Here is a 19,384-nt window from a genome sequence, read left to right on the forward strand (position 1 = left end):
AGAGAATTTATGTTCACCAATAAAAAGCCAAATCAGCATGATTCTGAAAGCATTTTGGAATTTTGTGTATTTAAGTGGTTAGCAGGTCCCAAGTACAAAGTGAGATTTATTAAATTTACCTAAAACCTCATTAATTTTCTTGCTCTGGCACCAATTAAAATCTAGTTTTTAAACTGAGATTCTTACATGGTATAGCTTGAAAATATCTTGAAAGCTTTGCTATTGAATGCTATAGTACAACAAACATCATCAGTATGATAGAAAAGATACTGAATTAGGAATCAGTTGGTTCTAATTCAGGGTTCCTACCATAGTTCCAAATCAGAGTTTGTTACTATGTGTAACCTTAAACAAATCACAATATTGCATGGTAAGAATCATAACAGCTAACATTTATATAGCATTTATTCTTTGCCAGTCACTGTGCTAAGTGCTCTGCAATTATTATCTCTTTTAATCTTCATAACAAGCCTGAGATGGAGGTGTTATTACTATCCTCATTTTACAGATGAGTAAACTGAGGCAAATAGGTTAAGTACTTGACCAGGTCACACAGTTAGTATGTGCTATATATGAACTTGGGATTTCCTGACTCTGGTCTAACACTTTATCCACTATACCACCTAGATGCTATTTGGGACTATCGTTTCCCTTATTCTGGATATTATGCTTTTTGACAGTATTATCACATATGACTCATATGATGCATATTATATGTAACCCTTTAACTGGTAGTCAGCTAACTCTACCCCCTCATTTTTCCCCTTAACATTTTTTATAATATTATATATGTATATATAATATAATATTTCTGATATATCCTGTAGCTTCTTTCTGTGTGGTTGACCCAAGTCCAAGCATATGCATGTCCCTTGCTCTGATTCTACACACTCACCAAGCAATTTTCATATCTTTAATAGGGTTTTCGAAAACCACATAGTGGAGTAGAGTAAATACAAACAGCCTTGAGTCCTCTTCCTATTACAGTTCTTTTTTTTTTCTTCTAAACTTTTACAGCAGTCTTAGTAACTGCTCTAAGACAGAAGGATAGCATCTAACAGAAATAAGTGACTCGCCCAGGGTCACACAGCTAGGAAATGTCTGAGTCTAAATTTGAACCCACATCCCCCTGACTCCAGTCCTGGTGCTCTATTCACTGTGCCACCTAGCAGCATTCTTTCCTCATTCTTGATCACTGGAGCCCTAACTCTAAGATCAGGAGGAAAATACCATTTCCAATCTTGTATGACTAGGGTAGAATTATATAAAATGTCTCTCATGCTAGTGTAAAAGCACACACACACACAGACACACACACATACACAACCCAAACCTAGAGATGTTCTGAGCAACTTTTTCCTATTTGAAACAGAAAAATCTATTCATTCTGTTGTCCAAAACTTAAAAAAAAATTTTTTCATTTCAAAGCTTACAGGATTTTAATATGAAAGGTACCATCAACATTGAAATTAATTCAATCTCAGGGAAGACTAAGAAAAATGGCTCATGCTTATGATTAACTTCTAGGAACCCAGAGGATTCCCATTTAAATAAGCCATGGAAAATGACAAATAACCATAAAAGGCTGTTATCACTTAACAGTCTCTATCACTTGAAAACAGTTCAAATGCATTAATAACAACCACAACAACAAAAACCAGATCTGGGGCTGAAGCGAATTTGATTTCATAATCTGTTCCTTCCATACCTGCTCATTCCTGCATCTTTCTCCCTTGTCTTCTTCAGTCGCAATCCTGGATATGGGAAGAGCTATGAGCAATCTCCTTGACTCTTATCTTCTTCGGTGAGGGGCTAAGTACGAGGACTCTTCTTTATGTACGGTTCTCTATTTTGGTCTTTCCAGTCTATTAACACACAAAGTTAGTCATTTAGTGCTTTGTGAAGTCTGGAAAACACTTTTTATACCACCTCAAGGGAGGCATATGAAATCATAATCAGTACCAAGTACTGACTAGTTTTATTTTTATAAATTCAGATATCCACCCTCCAAACAAATGAGAAAAAAAGAGTTCCTCCTTAGAGAATCCTAATGTACTCTCCCAGGTTGGAAAACAGGCTCTCAAATGGTTCTTTGTAGCAGAGATAGGACATGAAAAATGTTTTTCTTGCTCTCTTCCATTTAGGTTAATGAGCCTTCTTGGGTTTTTCTTTTCTCCTCTAATTTATATTCTTGTTTAAGAGGAAAAAGATCTATAGAAAAACAGTTAGATTCTGCAGATACCCTATCCTATTTATATGCTATCTTGAAAATCATTTTAACCATTTACTTTCCATCTCTTTTTCAACATATTTGTTTTAACCCGAGCTGTCAGGAAATGACTAATTTTAGTTTTTCTCTCTAATGAAAAAGTTCTTCCAATGAAGGGTTTCTTAACCTGAAGTCCATGAACTAGATTTATAAAAATCAGCATTTAATAATTGTATTTAAGAAATAGTCTCCTTTATAACTGTATATAGCATATTTTATGCATTTAAAAACACTATTTTTAAAAAGGGGTACATAAGTTTTGCTAGCTGGCAAAGGGACCATGATACCAAAAAGATTAGGAAGTCATGCTCTAGTGGAATTTCTCAAAGGTTGTGAACATGCCAAAAAGGGGAAAGAGGGAAGAAAAGGATAGAAAATTAAGCAACCCCAAAATTAGACATTGAGTTCCAGGATTAAGCTGAGTTTAATTAACCAGGAATCATTTTTTTTGTTGATTTTCTAAATTAGTTGAAACTGTACTTTGAACACATATAGTTGGAAGACTAGCAGTGTGGAGGTGGGCATTGTTCCTCCAGAAGACATAGTTGGTACAATCAGGCTAGCAATGATACTAATAGTCCAAAGAGTCCTTTGGGGTAGGTTCTACACAATATCACTGAAGGTCCAAGATGTGAAGACAATTACCTATAGAAGAATGATCCTCCCAGAGAGGGAGCATCCCCACTTGTCATGATGTTGGTATTGTTGGGCAAAAATACAATTACTCTAAGCTCAGTTATGGCCCTTGTCAACGTGGAAATCTAGAGACCCCCAGTTTATTTAGTTGGGAGGTAGAAACCCCAGGTGTTGACCTTGTTACAGGAGAGTTTCCCCCTGAGGGAAGGTCCCACTTTGCCAGACAATAGACATCCACTTCAGTCTGTCAGTCTCCCAAGCTGAAGGTCCTGAGTTCGATCCTCAGAAGGAGGGTGTGATATACTGGGAGAAGCTTCTGGATACAAAAGAGCTATTTGACTTCGGATGGGGTCCACCTCCCCACCTGAAGTGGATGTCTATTGTCTGGGGAAGAGGGACCTTCCCTCAGGGGGAAACCTCTCCTGTGACAAGGTCAACACCTGGGGTTTCTACCTCCCAACTAAATAAACTCGGGACTTCTAGATTTCCACACTGACTCCCTGGATCTCATACATATGGGTTTTCCTTCCAATGGGCCAAATTGAATTTCCATCAGGTGTGATGCTTGTCCATGTCCAGCTATAAGTTCCCAAAACACTGTATGGGAGCCTCCTAAGTCTCTTGACATTGCCCAGACACAAAATGAGAATAAAGGCTGATAGTTATCCCTTACTCTGGGTACATTTCCAGGAACTCCTTTTCCAGTCACTCATCTTTCTGATGACTTCAAGACACTACTGCTAAGGCAAGAGCCACAATTCATTAATGGTAATATGTTTCATCTTACTTACACCAATTGTGGCCCTCTTTACTGCCCTGTAGGTGAACAGAAACCTCAACTCTTCAGGGACTATGGTAGTTTATGACTTGGCAATACAGAATAAGATAGTTTCATTTCAATTCAAACAAAAGCAGTTTTCTTTCCCCATTTACTAGGCACAGGACACTGTGATAGGCACCAAAGATAATTTGGGGAAAAAATAAAATAGAAATACACAAAGAAAAACAGCCAAATTCTACTAAGGTAGTTCTTAGAAGAGCCACTATTCAGTTCAATTTGGCAAACATTTATCAAGCCTCTGCTATGTATAAGGCATTATGCCAAGTACAAGGATATAAGAGAAAAGGGAAAAAAAGTCTTTCCTTCAATGAGCTTCTATTCTACCAGTGGCATTGTTGTTTAGTTTAAGTCATATCCAACTTTTTGTGACTGCATTTAGGGTTTTCATTGCAAAGATACTGGAGTGGTTTGCCATTTCCTATTCCAGCTCATTTTACAATGAACAGAAACTGAGGCAAGCAGGGTTAAGTGACTGTCCAGGATCACATAGCCTTGTAAGGGTCTGAGACCAGATTTGAACTTGGGAACCTGAGTCTTCCTGATTCTAGGTCCAGCACTCTATGCACTATACCATTTAGCTGTCCTATATTCTACTAGTGGGATACAGCAAATAACTTGGTTAAAATATCTCAGTGATCAAAATTCCTTCAGGAAAAAGTAGAATGAAGAGTTAAATGCAAAATTTGATTCATTAAGCAATAATTTCCCAAGAAAATGTTGATCTGTTAACATTATCTTGCAATCCCTGGATGTTAGGAGATCTTGGAAATGAACAAGTAATAGGTAGATCATATTCCTTCATAGAAATCATGTTAATTACCTTTGTTTGCAATAGTTCCAATTTTAGAAATGGATTGCTCTGAATCACTCTAGAATTTGTAAGAAAGAAACATTCAAATGTCATGGATACCATTTGAAAATATTTCTAACCGGGGGTGGTATCTGGCACATAAAAGGTACTTAATAAATGTTTAGGGACTCCCTGACAAGGCAGTTAAATCATAGGATCATACATTTTGCACTGGAAGGGACCTTAAAAGTATGCTAATCCAGTTTCTTCATTTTATAGATGAGAGTGAGGCCCCCAGAAGTTGTGACTTGTCTAAGGTGATATCACTCGGGTAGAAAATAGCAGGCTGAGATTTGAACCCAGGATTCCTGATTCTAGATCCATCACTTTCCCATGCATGCAGCACCCTGTCTTCTCCGATATTTTGAGGACTTAGAAAATTCTAGAACTGCTTTTAGAGTTAGTAAGAAAGGTGTGAGTTTAAATTGTGCCTCTGATATTTTGTGGCTATGTGTGACCCACTGCAAATCATTTACCTTCTCGATGCTCTCTGGCAACTAACTCTTTAAAAATTTAAATTAGAGAGCAGGTACAGATCAGCATTGGCACAGGCAGTCTCCTACACCAGTAAAATAACAGTTCTTTCAAAAAAAAGTCAAAGAAAATTTTACTTGGGAACATTGAGGAAACAATTGACCCCAAACAGTTTAAAAGAATATCATAACAGCTGATGCTTTATTAATATATGAGAAGCTGAATTATAATCTTACCTTCTGTTACTTAAAATAATGAAACAATTTTATGAAATACTCTCAGAATGTAAGGTATGTATAGCTACATTTTAATTACATATCACATTTTTAGGGCTATAACAATAAAATCACACCAGTGTAACTTAGAATTTTGTGGTAGTTCTAAGGTTCAGATAAATTAAGTAATTGTCCCAAGTTACACAGCTAATAAACTATGGGGAGAAATTTGAACTCAGATATTCATGCTGTAACTCCAACACTGTATTAATGCAGTTCACTTCAGCTTACATAAATAGTTTAAAACTAGAAAGAAAAAAAGTCCACTATAGTGATTGATATCATCTATAATGTGTGGTCCAACAACTGCCACAAGTCTGACTTTTCTTGGTATTGACATTTTAGTAACAACTGGTGGGTACAACAATCAATTCAGTTCATAGCCTTTGTTTAAAACTAGTTGTTTGACTTTTAAATAGTTGTGTTCCTGTGAGCAATGCTAATTAGTTTTGGGTTTCAATTGAGTTTCTCAACAAAGTATGGTTTCTCTGGGGAATGGTTAAGCATTCCTGACCTTGAGAAGGTTAAATTATCAAGTTTAGATCTTGCTTCCCTGCTAGGAAAAGCTAGAACAGCATAATTACTTTGTCATAATTCATTAGAAGCTCCATTGCCCTGGCAACAATTATTCATTCAACAAATATTTATTGAGCATGTACCATATGCAAAGCACTGCAGGGGACATAAAGATGAATGAATTTCTAGGCCCATCAACCAGTTCATGAGCCACAAAAAGTAAATGAGAAATTGAAACCTCTAAATAAAGACAAGCATAAAAGTTAAGAAATGGCAGTTAATTTGGTGGCATCCCTGTGGATTAACTCAACAGTGACTACTCTAGCTAGAAATGTGCTCCACTTACATCCTTTGTACTTCTCTGTCAGATTCACTAGATGTAATTGTTCATTGCTGGCAAAGACTTATTAGAATAGCTTTCCTATTCAGAGAAGTATGGACAAATCATCTCTGGAGTCCCCTACTGATAAGATTTCCTTTGGAAGATTTTCACAAGAGATTAAAAAAAAAAACAATTGACTAGGTGGTCATTTTCATGTTGTTAAGAATAGTAACTGGAATAGAGAAGGAAATTATTACATTCCTTCTGGTTCAATTTGGTTTAGTTTAATAATTTGACAAATACTAAGTACTCATTCCAAACTTCAAGACTTTACATTTATCCCTTCTAAGTTTCATTTTATTATCTTTAGTCCAACATTCTAGGTCAGAGATTCTTAACTTTTTTTGTTTCATGGACCTCTTTGGGAGTCTGGTAGAAACCTATGGATCCCACCTGAGAATATTTTTAGTTACAAATAACAAAAACTAATTATGGTGAAATACAATTGGCGAAATACTTTTTTTTTTTAAGTTCATGGATCCTACGGTTAAGAACCCAGTTGTCATCAAGATCTTTTTTGGATCCTGACAGTCATGAATTGTATAGCCTTCCCTCCCACTGTATTCCATTTACAAACTCAACAGGCATGACTTTCTCTAAGACACCAGTAAAAAATGTTAAGCAAAAAAGCCCAAAGACTGGTTACTAAATCAATTTGCTAAAGGCTTCCTTCCAAGTCTATATCAAATGATTAATGACAATTCTTTGTGTCTAGTCATTCAATCATTTTAGAATCCATCAGATAGGAACTACATTTTAATCTGGTTCAGGCTACAGTGCAGTGTTGATTCTCATTTGGTGACACATATTGTAGAAGATATTCTGTTCTTTCTCATGTACTTGCTGGACAACCTCTTAGGTCCCTCTTACTCTGAAATTCTGTGGTTCCTACTTCATATAACACAATACCTTACCTACAAGGTACTTAATGTGAAGTGACTTTAATTTAACTGACTATGAGATACTAAGCAATAGATAGCTTCTTCAACATGAACCAAGAATAACTCTTTTCCCTTGAAAAAAAAATAACCAGTCAAGGAATTCTGTGATGATCAAAATCCAAATGCTGTCGTATTCAAGCATTTATTGACTATCTGTTGAGCTAGATGAGGTATGAGACACTGTACTTAACCTTAAGAATATAAAGATGAAGTTAGATATAGCCTATATCCCTAAGCTATCAAGTAGAGTACCAAGACTCCTTTACTCTGGGAAGCCAACCAGATTCAATCTCAGCAAGTGTCTCTCCAGTATCCCTGGTACTGCTTATATTACCCCCATTCCTCTCATCTCTATCTATTGTAGTAGGATATTTGTGTGGTATCACTATAGTTTGTCCTGATGGATAGGCTGTATGTTATGACTGTTAAAACAAGATGGCTTCTTGTAACAGTCTTAAGAATTCCAGCTTAGGCAGCAATATATAAAAATATATTTATTATGATAAAAAAAACTAAAAAAAGGGGGATAGGAAAATGAAATAAGTGAAAAAGAATGTATTAATCCCTCAGCTAATAAATCTTACCTAAAAGCCCCAAACCCTCGGATCTGCAAGGATATCTTCAGTCTCCAACAATGTTGGAGCTATACTATCTACCTATTTAAATCCACCCTCCCCCAATCTATTCTTATCTTACCCTATACTAAATTTTAATTTATTCACAAAAGAAGGGTAAGTTAGTCTTTCTTCTTAGCTGTCTGATGGGAAACAAGAGCTCAGGTTCTCCACAGCCTTCTCCAAACTCACGGCAAATGATTTTTCTATCAGCAAATCTCCTTTGATGTTATGGTTCACTAGATGAACTTTGTCTTGGCAAAGTAACTGAGAATTTCCCAGGTTTGTCAAGCCGCCTTTGAGACCTCCCTATCACCACAGGATCAGTCCCCAAAGTGCCCAGACAGTTGATAACTGCCTCCCCAGGCACTCTGGGAAAGTTCTATCACCCATAATTCCTCTCCAAGATTCCATTTAAAGAAACTTAACTTACCTCTATGCATTTATAAATCACTTGTATTATTTATCTCTATGTCCTAATGAATTCTTACTTAATTTACTTTTAATTACCAAATATCCTACTATAATGCCCTTTGTTCCCCTCCTTGCCTCTTTATTTTCCTCTCCCTCCTCCCCAACTCTCTGTCATCTAGATTTAATTTATTCCAAGGATATTCGGCTCACCACAAGCAATCAAGGCTAATGATAGACATTTAGTATTTAGACTTTAAAGTATATTTATTATAAACCACTTAAGAAGTTATTTGCCTCTTAGCCCATTAGTAAAGGAAAAGACACTTTCTTCCTCCCTTTGTACAAGTTTTTCTCCATCTCTGTATAAGTGAAATTTTAATGCCAACAGAAGTCCTAGTAGCTTGAGTGGAAGTGGGACCTAGGTGAAGGCATCATGTCTCTGCTCTGATTCTGCATTCCTGTTTCTGTATAGCAGGGCATGGGGCAACTAGATGGTGCAGTGGCTAAAGCATTGGGCTTGGAATCAGGAAGACTCATCTTGCTAAGTTCATATCTCTGTCCTCAGACACTTTCTCTGTGACCCTGGGCAAGTCACTTAACCTTGTTTGACTCAGTTTCCTCATCTGCAAAATGAGTTGGAGAAGGAAATGACAAATGACTCTGGTATCTGCCAAGAAAACCTCAAATGGGGTCATGAAGAGTTAGCCCCAATTAAATTGCAATAATAGCACATAAATTATTATGGCTCCCAAGCTCTATTTGGCCCAAGTTCTCTCTGGCATTGCCCCAATGGTTAATGTCTTAGCTGATGCTGCTGTTGGAAGCATAATCCTGACCAGCCTTCACTTCTTGAGTGAAGTGCCACCAGCATGTCTGTGCTTTATCCTCCTCCCATCAATCTCTGTTCTCCTTCCAATAACACCTCTGCCTAGGATTCAGAGGAAAGCAAGTCTTTCCCCATCCCAGGAGTGTATGTTCCTCATATATATCTCAAATTAGATTTCCTGATGAATTCCCAAATGCTTAAATGTGACTTATGAGTCTTTTTATTTTTTATTTGTTCATCTATCTATCTATCTATCTATCTATCTATCTATCTATCTATCTGTCTGTCTGTCTGTCTGTCTGTCTGTCTGTCTATCTATCTGTCTGTCTGTCTGTCTATCTATCTATCTGTCTGTCTCTCTGTCTCTCTATTATTTTACAGCCCTTACCTTCCACCTTAGAATCAATGCTGGGTATTGGTTCTAAGACAGAAGAGTGGTAAGGACTAGGCAATAGGAGTTAAGTGACTTGCCCAAGGTCACACAGCTGGGAAGTGTCTGAGGCCAGATTTGAAACTAGGACCTCCCATCTCTAGGCCTGGCTCTCAATTCACTGAGCTACTCAGCTGCCCCCTTATGAGTCTTTTTAAAAGATCATGATAGTCACTATTTTAGTAATCCAGCTCTTAACTTTAAGAATAGTTGATAACTATAAGAATATACTTCTAACTTTGATAGTATATTTTGTTTCTGATTTTATTTTCTTAAGTAAACAAGTTAAAGTTGAAATAAAAACAAGACAAAGAAAACGTCAATTCAAGCAAAAAAATTGCATTTCTGAAACAGATGGCCCATATACACAAAATAAACAATGGGATATCCTTTTCCTACATTGCTGCCAGTAACTATGTGAACTCCCAGACTTTGCATGAACCATTGACTTATTGGGCATTTGCCTGTGGCAACATACTAACTAAATTTAATAATCACAGATGACCAGAAGTGGTTTGTATAATTTTTTCTTTCTTTTTTAAACCCATACCTTCTGTCTTAGGATTGATACTAAGTATTGGTTTCCAGGCAGAAAAGCAGGAAGAACTAGGCACTTGGGGTTAAGTGACTTGCTCAGGGTCACACAGCTAGGAAGTGTCTGAGACTACATTTGAAGCCAGGCCCTCCTCCTGTCTTCAGGCATGGCTCTCTGTCCACTGAGCCACCTATCTGCCCTTGGGTTCTATAATTCTACCCAGCAGAACACCAGAAGGCCACCTCTAACAAAAGTTAGCTTATGGAAGGATATTAAGTCTTGTACATTCTAAAAGAGACTTCGAAGCCAAGTAATAGCCCCAAGTGCCCTAATCAAACCACATCTGAAAGATTTTGTTCAGTTCTAGCACTATCACTTAAGAATGACACTGATAACTTAGCAAGGTTGACAGAGAAGGCAATAAGGATAGCAAGGGACCTAGAGTTAATATAATGTGAAAATAATTCGACAGAAATGGCCACATATAACTCGGAGAAGAGGAGATTTAAGGAAGTCATGATGCTCTTTGCACAGAACAATCACACAGGAAATTTGTTCCGGGGGTCCCCAGAGGGCAGAAATATGAATAACAGGAGAATGTTGCCAAAAGACAATTTTAGATTTCCTTTAAAATGTACCCAAAGCAAACCTTGACCAACAAATAGAGATCTATCTAAAAGTGGAATGGGCTTCCTTACTTGAAGCCCTTAAGCAAAGGTGGGACAGTAACTTGTCAGGTAAAAGGAATCTTTATTTTTTTATTTTTTAAAATATGGGTTCTACTACCTGATACTGAGATCTCTTCCATCTCTGAAATTCTGTGATTCTGCAATATGTGTTCTTGGATAACAATGTTCAATAGAATAAAGAGGGGCTGATCCTAGATTAGGAAAATAATGACAATGATGATGAAGATGGTGGTGATGACAATGATGATACTTTGACAAAGCCATGATCTCATCAACAATGGTACTCCTAACAGTGTGGATAGCAACCCATCTCATCCTGTGTGATTCTTAGCATATTTTGTCATATATCTAAGTGGATACTTGGGCAGTGCTTTGGCTATCCATTTTCAAAGAGAAATCTTTCCTGATTCATTTTTTTAATGATTTATCATTTGTTTGTTTGGGCACATGTTTTGGGGATTTGATTCTATGAGATTATTCACTTACAAAAAGAAGGAATATGGAAACATGTCTTACGTGTTAATACACATATAACCCTGACTGAACTGCTCATCATCTCTAGGAGGGGGAAGTGCAGGAGGGAGAGAGACAATATGGATTATATAGCTTTGGAAAACTTATGTGGAAATTTCTTATTAAAATAAAAATAATCTAAGGAATTTCAGGATCATTAGCTATGTTCAGAGCAAGAAAATGAAAAGCCACCATAACTGGTACCCCTGCTACATGCAAATTTAGCAACCTGTAAGAAAGTTTAATAAATGTTTGATGAATTAAAAAAAAGAAGTAAAGTAACTCAGAAAATTCACAAATATGTGTGTGGTTCAAAAAGCATTTTGGGTTGATTTCTCAGAATTTCTAAGCCATCAGGTAATAATTATTCTAAGGATTTTTAGTTCATACAGATTTCAGACAATATGCCTAGGCAAATGTGACAACAAAGTAGGTACTTTAGATTTGCACAAAAGATATGTCATGAACACAGATGAGCTCCCATAGTATGCTTTAGACAAATTGTTTAAGTACTAAGAGATTATCAGGCTTAAATAATGATAGATATAAAATATTATGCAATTCTTAAATAAATTTATATAAAAGCCAGTTATTGTCATTAGTTTCCAGTAACCTGGTCTTTGGTATGGTGATGACTTCATTCCCTGAGTCTCCCATTGTGTTTTTGCTGTTTTAGCATTTTTTTTGAATGTCACTTAAAAAAACAACTAATTAATTAGTTTCCCATGGTTGCATGATTCATATTCTTTCCCTCCCCTCCTCCATTCCCCCTCCCATGGCCAATGAGCAATTCAACTGGGTTTCACATGTATCATTGATCAAGATCTATTTCCATATTATTAATATTTGTAATAGAGTGATCATTTAGAGTCTACATCCACAATCATATCTTCATTGAACCATCTGATCAAGGAAATGTTTTTTCTTCTGTGTTTCTACTCGAACAGTTCTTTCTCTGGATGTAGATAGCATTGTTTCTCATAATTGTCCTGGATCATTGCATTGCTACTAATAGAGAAGTCCATTATGTTTGATTTGCCACAGTATATCTGTCTCTGTGTACAAAGTTCTCCTGGTTCTGCTCCTTTTGCTCTGCATTAATTCCTGGAGGTTGTTCCAGTTCACATGGAATCCCTCCAGTTCATTATTCCTTTGAGCACAATAGTATTCCATCACCAACAGATATCACAATTTGTTCAGCCAATCAAAGGGCATCCCCTCCCTCATTTTCCAATTTTTTTTTGCCACCACAAAGAGAGTGGCTGTAAATATTTTTGTATAAGTATTTTTCCTTATTGTCTCTTTGGGGTACAGACCCAGGAGTGGCATGGCTGGGTCAAAGCTCAGGCAGTCATTTCAAGCCCTTTGGTTATAGTTCCAAATTACCTTCCAAAATGGTTGGATTGATTCACAACTCCATCAGCTATGTATTAGCCACATCTTCTCCAACATTTATTACTTTCCTTCGCTGTCATATTAGCCAATCTACTAGGTGTGAGGTGGTACCTCAGATTGTTTTGATTTACATTTCTCTAATTATAAGAGATTTAGAACACTTTTTCATGTGCTTATTGAGTTTTGATTTATCTGAAAACTGCCTATTCATATCCCTTGCCCATTTATCAATTGGAGAATGGATTGGTTTTATGTACAATTGACTTAGTTTCTTATATATTTGAGAAATTAGACCTTTGTAAGAGGTTTTTGGTATATTTTTTCCCAATTTGTTATTTCCCTTCTAATTTTGGATGCATTGGTTTTGTTTGTACAAAACCTTTTTAATTTAATGTAATCAAAATTATTCATTTTACATTTTTTGATATTCTCTATTTCTAGCTTGGTCTTAAATTCTTTTCTTTTCCACAGATCTGACAGATACCATTCTATCTTCACCTAATTTACTTATAGTTTCCTTCTTTATATTTAAATCATTTACCCATTCTGAATTTATCTTGGTATAGGGTGTGAGATGATGATCTAAACCTCAACTCTCCCATACTGTTTTCCAGTTTCCCAGCAGTTTTTTGTCAAACAGTGAGTTCTTGTCCCACAAGCTGGGATCTTTGGGTTTATCGTACATGATCTTGCTAAGGACATTTACCCCAAATCTATTCTACTGATCCTCCCTTCTGTTTCTTAGCCAGTACCATATTGTTTTGATGACCACTGCTTTACAGTACAGTTTAAGATCTGATACTGCTAGGTCTCCATCCTTCACTTTTTTTCACTATTCCCCTTGATATTCTTGATCTTTTGTTCTTCCAAATGAACTTTGTTATAATTTTTTCTAATTCAGTAAAAAAGCCTCTTGGTACTTTGATAGGTATTGTACTCAATAAGTAAATTAATTTGGGTAGGATTGTCATTTTTATTATGTTAGCTCATCCTATCCATGAGCAATTGATGTTTTTCCAATTATTTAGATCTAGTTTTAATTGTGTGGAAAATGTTTTGCAGTTGTGTTCATATAATTCCTGTGTTTGTCTTGGCAAATAGATTCATAAATATTTCATATTGCCTAAGGTCCTGATTCATTCTTAATTCTAGCACTCCCTCTGTTGTTTCTAGATTTATATATATTTCTTTATATGAATCTTATTTGTATACTTCTTTGCATATTGTCTCAGATGCCCATTAGACTGTGAGCTCTTTGACAGCAGGAACTGGTGTGTATGTATGTGTGTGTGTGTGTGAGTTTGTGTGTGTGTCTGTCTGTCTGTCTGTTTTGGTATCCCCCAAGAACTAATACAATGCTTGTCATGTAGTAGGTGTTCAATAAATGCTTAATCACTGACTGATTCATTTTTGATGAGAAGAGAAATATAATATGAATTGATTCCATTGCCTTGTGTTTTGTTCATAATTTAAATTTTTTAGCAACTGTGATATTCCATGTATAGTATCATTAAAATAATTCTAGTCTTTAAAAAGATCTGGAAATCACAGAATTTATCTGTGCCATATATTACATTTGGCAGCTAGGTGGCATGATAGATACAGTGCCAGGCCTGGAATCAGGAAGACTCATCTTGCTGAATTCAAATCTGTCCTCAGACACTCAGAAGCTTGTGTGACCTAGGGCAAGTCACTTAACCTTGTTTGCCTCATTTCCTCATTGGCAAAATGAGCTGGAGAGGGAAATGGCAAACCATTCCTGTATTTATGCCAAGAAAACCCTAAATAGGGTCTCAAAGAGCTGGACGTGACTGAAACCACTGAAAAGCAACAACAAAATATTACATTTAGGAATCAGTTGTTCCAAAGTCAGGTCAAATTTGTAAACTCATTATATAAATGAGAATGATGAAGCACAGGCAAATTTTAAAATCCACAAAAAAGTTAAAAGCGTCATAATACTCAACTGAGTCAGTGGTAGGACCCTGCTTAAAACACTGAACTTTTAAACATTTTGGTCTTCATTAGATGGCAAATGTTATACAAAGATTTCGGCATCAAATTCGTAATGTTTTCCTTTTAAGCAGTGTGACAGTGGGGGTAGGTGCTTGTTATTGAGAATAGATCAGAGGGGAAATGAGGAAAATGAAATCAGGGATTGGGTATTAGGCCAAATCCCAGTTGAAATGCATGGCAGACAGCCCCATGAATTAATCTTGGCACTCTGGCACTCTTTCTTGGTCAGATGCTTTTATACTTTATAAAAGTGCCTGGGTGGTTTCTGCTTATGCCCAAGAAATTTAACAGCCATTGAGGTTACTTCATTTTATTATTGCCAAGAATGCTAATTGGGCTTGTTTGCCCACAATGCAACAAATTTTGAGAGCTAGTCTAAGGGCCCCATTACTCCACCTTGGTAATGACTGCACTGCCCTACTTACTGTGTTAACAGACTTCAAGGACAAAATAAACATTCAGCTGTCTCCAGTATTACATCACATCATTTTCCTTTGCCAAAAGAAAGAAAGAGATATATAAATCCTTGCAACTTAAAAAAGATGAGGAGCACCAAAAGTAACTCAGGGCTATTCCAGTAAAAGTTATTTGCAGGCTAAATTGAGAGTGAAACCTAATTCCTATCCTTCATTTCCCCATATGAAAAACATTTTCCACAAAAATTATACAAAAGAAAACCTAGGAAGAAGAGATTGCAAGAATACCTTGAAATAAGGTTGAAAGCATTCCTTTTGTAGATAAATAAAAATATAGACATTCAAGTTGAGAGAGGGAAGCCTTTTCCTTCTTCCTTGATCATGCCCCACTTTAACAGATACACTCCTTACATCAGTGTATCCTGGGCAATGCAAGTCTTTCTTTTCTCCCAAGATATTATAGAGGGGATATTCTCCACACCCTGCTAGACTTCCTCTAGGTCTTTAAACATTTTGTGGATAGCAATGTAGGACTTGGACTCTCCATATTTTATAGTTTTCTGATTCCCCATCTTCTAAAAAAAAGGCTTCTTGTATAATTATTTAGATAAACCCCTCTCAAAGTAAGCATGATTTAATTCATAGAATTCTGAACTTACCATCAGGAAGCCTGGGGTTCTAGTCCTACCTCTAGCTGTGTGATCTCTCTAAATCTCAGTTTTCTCATCAGAAAAATGGAGACAATATTCTATAAGTAGTACCCACTCATAGAAAAGATTCCAATGAGATAATGTTTCACAAAATGCTTTTGCAAACCTTAAAGCGCTATATATGTATATATATATATGTCTATTGTTACTAGAAAAAAATATTTTCTCTATTCTCCCTTCTTCTCTAAGATGTTTAATGTGCCAGATCTACTTTAGCAATCTTATTGAAGATCTGAGTTCTTACTAATTCCATGTGGATTTTGAGAATTCAACTTATCAACCATTAATGATGACAGAAAATATGTAAAACAACATACATAATGTCACCTTTATTCTCACAGCATTCCTATGAGGTAGACAGGCATAGATTTTAAAATTTATATAGAAGAAATTGAGGTGAGCAGTATCATCTTCCCCCACCCCAAACCCAGCTACCAGGGCAGTCCTAAAAGCCATTATTTAGGCAACCAACTCTTATGAAGAAGGGGCCAGCCAACCACACCAACTGGCAACCAAGAAAGTACCAGTGACAGGGCAGGCAAGCTAGCTTAGCTGAAGTGGCAGTGAAGAGAGACACACAAAGAAGGTGACATGTTCTGGGCAAGTCAAGCCATTATCACTATGTTATCTACCATCTCCCTCACCAAAGCTGATGAAGAAAATCATCCTAGGATCCTGAACCCCAAAGCCCCCCAAATAGTGACACCCTCTGGGCCACCAGCCCTGCTTCTATCCCAGTCCCCAAATCTATCATCCTGGAAATCAGCCCTATGGAGAGGTACCTTGACAACTGCTTCTATAGGTACAATGACTCCTGCCTCCTCATTATCCAGTTATTGAAAACTGGGAAAGGAAAGTTCCTGCCACAAAGCATTTGGCACATTTTCTAAGATGGTTCAGATGGATATGCTATTATCAGTCGAAATAACATTAAAGATTCATTAGCATCTGCTTTGCCACCACACTGGGTTTTTTTTTATTTTTTCTCAAAGCTATAAAAGTCCCTTTATGTGTGTTGTATCCTCATATCAGAATCATCATCACCATCACCATCACCATCTTCTTTCTTTCTTTTTCTCATTCTCCTTTTTTTCTCCTTTCCTCTTTTTTTCTTTCTTCTTTCTTCTTCTCCTTGCCTTCTGTCTTAAAATCATTACTGTGTATTGGCTCTAAGGCAGAAGAGTGGTAAGGGCTTAGCAATGCGGGTTAAGTGACTTGCCTAGGGTCACACAGCTAAGAAGTGTCTGAGGCCAGATTTGAACCTAGGACCTCCTGTCTCTAGGCCTGGCTCTCAATCCACTGAGCCACCCAGCTGCCCCCAGAATATAAGTTTATTGAGAGCAGAAAGTGTCTTGGTTTTAAATTTTATTTATCAATGCTTAGTACAGAGTTTTGCACACAGTAAATGCTTAATAAATACTTTTTATATTGATTGATTGATTGGTTTATACATTGAGAGATCAGCCCTAGGTGATATAAGCAAAATAAAATCTGACTCATAATCAACACTGTCTCTGTCAGATTAAATTTCAAAATTTCTAAATGATCTAAATTACAAATGATCACAATACACATAAATTGCTATTCTATCAAAGTCTTAAGAAACTGAAAAAATTTAAGTCTTTGATGTACATTGTGACCCATCTCTCATTATTACTCTTAAAAAAAAAGGAATAAGTTTGACTGTGTAAAATAGGAATATCCTGTTTCTTTAAAGTAATTTATCTTTCTCCTGGAATTTAGAATATAGTGATAGAATTTTTTTTCCTGATGAAAGAAATACCATCTTATAAAAAATACTAATTTCCACCATCAATCTGGGGGGTTGGTTTGTTCTATAGCTTTTGGCTTCACCCATGAATATCCTTGGGAATAGCTGCAGGCAACACTAATTAAAGTGATACATGGATTATTCCTTTCTGCACAATTCTGTCTTTTAGTGGAGACATTTTTCTTGGTGATAAAATAACTTGCACAACAGCTACATGAACTTATGGTATGTGCATACACATAGAAGAAAAGGTCATGATCTCACAAGGCATATACAGGGTCTACATTCAAGAGTTGCTCCTATTCTGGCTGGGTTAAACAAGAATGTGAGGAGAGATACATTCAAGAATAAGTAGCAAGTAGAGAGATTATATAGCAAATACTATGGGGGTTTTGTGTGAGTATGTTAATGTGCCTTAAGTGTTGTGTAGTCTGGAGGGTGATCAGTGGAGCCTAAAAAAGAAGAGGGATTCTTTATAGATACTAAGTTTCTCCAGAAATTCTTATTTATGGACAACTTTGTGCTGAATACATTAAGACCCAGAATTTTCTGGGTTAATGAGATAGATTTATGACCATTTAAAAGAGAGTGGCCACCTAATAATTTCACAATTGAGGAGACACACTTTTGAAAGTGTTATCAAAACTAAACAAAAATAAGCTCTTTGTTCAAATATTTTCACAGTGGCATTATCTCCAAAAAAAAAAAAACTCCCCAAAACAAAAAAACAAACAACCCTAAATGTCTAACAATGGGGGAATAACAAAAAAAAACCGCCCTGTGATTTATCAATATAATGAAACATTATAATGTAATGAATGATGAATTCTGAGTATGAGTACTGTGAATCTTGAAATTTCTCAGATTTGTAAACTTAAAAGGAGCAAAGAGGAAAAAACTTACACAGAGATTCTAATCTACTCATGTGTGGATTACTAAAAGGATTAATTGACTCAGGTGTGAATTCAGAATGGGCTGTCCTTTGTAAAACGTCTACAGTGATTGGTAGATGGAAGAACTTAGGGGAGGTAACATAGGAGAAAACCCGCTATAAAAGAAAAAGGAGAGACTGTTGAAAAAGCTCTTGAGATATACAGGCTCTTGAGAGACAATCTCTAAGGAGGTCTTTCAAGGGAGGCTGACTCTGGCTGGAACTCCCTCTGGGGAGACTCTGCCCTCCTGAATCCTCGCTTGAACAGATCTTATGGTGAGTGATAAAAGACTGACTGATCCCTCTCTTAAGACTCAGGTCTAGGCCATGTTGGCTTAAGGCCCTTCATACTTATTCCTTTCTTATTCTCTCTCTCTTTCTTTGATTCCTCATTGTATTATTAATTAAATTCTCTATAAACCCAGTTGACTTGGGTATATTCATAATTGGGAATATTTCCCTGGCAACCACCTTATATTTGATTTAAAACAAGACACTGTAGTGAAAACATATTTTCTGCGGTCACAGTTTACTCACCCACTCATATCTACTACAATTTAAGTCTTTCAACCATTTTAACTCTTACAGTTTATAGCTTAACTATTTTAATTCTTACAGTTGTGGTCTTCCACTTCTTTTAATTATTACAGTTTATGGCTCCCACTCTTTTAAATGCCACAGTACAAAGAAATAGAGAAATAATTGTAATAATGTAAACTTTAAATTATGATACTTTAATGTATTGAAAAATAAAAGAAAGCTCACTGGTTGTACTGAAGCTTAATATTAACTTTTTACTAAAACTTTTGACATATATTTAAAAAAAGACTGGTCTAAAAATTTATGCTAGGAAAAAAGAATGAAAAAGTCCTATTACCAGACTAGATTATGTTTCACAGTTGGGTGGGTCATTCATTAAGGTAGTCCATCAGTAAATATA

The 19,384-nt window shown here is 36.3% G+C and overlaps 1 protein-coding gene across 8 annotated transcripts in view; it reads right to left on the bottom strand.

Annotated features, from left to right (window-relative positions):
- Positions 1 to 19,384, bottom strand: part of RIN2 (Ras and Rab interactor 2) — a 268,598-nt gene that overhangs the window by 206,798 nt on the left and 42,416 nt on the right. For 4 of the 8 annotated variants that reach the window (XM_007476634.3, XM_056813847.1, XM_056813846.1 and 1 more), the window contains one exon: positions 1,709 to 1,865. The exons of 1 other annotated variant lie outside the window; for it this stretch is intronic. The gene's annotated coding sequence lies outside the window, so the exon portion shown is untranslated. Of the gene's footprint in view, positions 1 to 1,708; positions 1,866 to 7,768; positions 8,164 to 19,384 lie in introns of those variants that run through there. 3 more of the 8 variants (XM_007476640.3, XM_007476639.3, XM_007476641.3) reach the window with 3 other exon arrangements.

This window comes from Monodelphis domestica, chromosome 1 (genome assembly GCF_027887165.1).
Source record: "Monodelphis domestica isolate mMonDom1 chromosome 1, mMonDom1.pri, whole genome shotgun sequence".
Classification (NCBI taxonomy): domain Eukaryota; kingdom Metazoa; phylum Chordata; class Mammalia; order Didelphimorphia; family Didelphidae; genus Monodelphis; species Monodelphis domestica.